Source organism: Octopus bimaculoides, chromosome 20 (assembly GCF_001194135.2).
Source record: "Octopus bimaculoides isolate UCB-OBI-ISO-001 chromosome 20, ASM119413v2, whole genome shotgun sequence".
NCBI classification, from domain to species: Eukaryota; Metazoa; Mollusca; class Cephalopoda; order Octopoda; family Octopodidae; genus Octopus; species Octopus bimaculoides.
In genome coordinates, this window is record NC_069000.1 from 16,497,216 (window position 1) to 16,498,351 (window position 1,136).

The window sequence follows — 1,136 nt, forward strand, 5'->3', positions numbered from 1 at the left end:
TATATATATATATATATATATATATATATATATATATATGTCTATATGTATATATATATACATACATATATATATGTGTATATATATACATATTTATTATTATATATATATATGTATATATGTATATATATGTATGTATACATGTACATATATATATATTTATTATATATTTATGTGTGCGTGTATGTATACACACAAACATATATAGGGGAGTGAAGGAGAGAGAAAGAAAGAAGTAGGGTGGAGAGAGGCTGTGGGTAGTGTGTATGTGTGTGTATGTGTGCGCATGTGCGTCGCAAGAGAATGAGTACACTGTCCCTAGCTCCAGATATTGTCTTGTATTTATTCTTTTTATTTTATATCTCACCTGCCATGGACATATAGACATAAACACACACACACACACACACACACACAGACCCACACACAAATGTACATACGCATACATATACGCACTGACTAAATATAAACATAACGTCTAAACCAACGTGGGTCTTCCCAGGTCAGTCAATCGATCTGTCAGTTGTAGTGGTTCAAGGATCAACCCGTGTCGATGCTTGAGGAGACATAAAAACGCTCTATGCTTAGAATTTCACCAGATGTTCCAATATAGAAAACGATTAAACAGATAAGTATAAATAACAATAATACCAATAATGATAGCAGTGCAAATAGTTGTGATTTGGTTTAGTAATAATAATAAAGATGATGATGATGATGATATCGTTATTAATATTATTCATAATTACCTGTGTCACTGGAGCAACAGAAATGACTGTTACAATACACTGCAATCTTAAAAATACAATACCATACAAAAGACACAGAAACACTCTCATATATATATATCGTCATCATCATCATCATCATCATCATCATCATCATCATCATCATTCATCGTTTAACGTCCGCTTTCCATGCTAGCATGGGTTGAACGATTTGACTGAGGACTGGTGAAACCAGATGGCGACACCAAGCTCCAATCTGATTTGGCAGAGTTTCTACAGCTGGATGCCCTTCCTAACGCCAACCACTCCGAGAGTGTACTGGGTGCTTTAACGTGCCACCGACACGAAGGCCAGTCAGGCGGTACTGGCAACGGCCACGCTCAATCTGTATTTTACGTGCCACCTGCA